We start from the raw sequence: 222 nt of genomic DNA, 5'->3' as shown, positions 1-222 counted from the left end.
CCGTTGAAATATTTTTGCTACCATGAAATTTCATCAATGAATTTGTTGACAGATGTAAGCCAATGATAATTGTATCTCCTTTTCGACTTCCTTTTTATTGGGTTTTTTTCTTTCTCTCAATGATTATGTTCAAGACAATGTTGATGGTAATGATGATGATCATGGCAGCCATGATAATATAGTTAGCGTCCATATATGGTTGTTCACACTATCCCCATAACC

The sequence above is a fragment of the Octopus bimaculoides genome, chromosome 10 (genome assembly GCF_001194135.2).
Source record: "Octopus bimaculoides isolate UCB-OBI-ISO-001 chromosome 10, ASM119413v2, whole genome shotgun sequence".
Classification (NCBI taxonomy): Eukaryota; Metazoa; Mollusca; class Cephalopoda; order Octopoda; family Octopodidae; genus Octopus; species Octopus bimaculoides.
The sequence above is the reverse complement of the archived record's forward strand: the minus strand, read 5'-3'. Positions refer to the sequence as shown.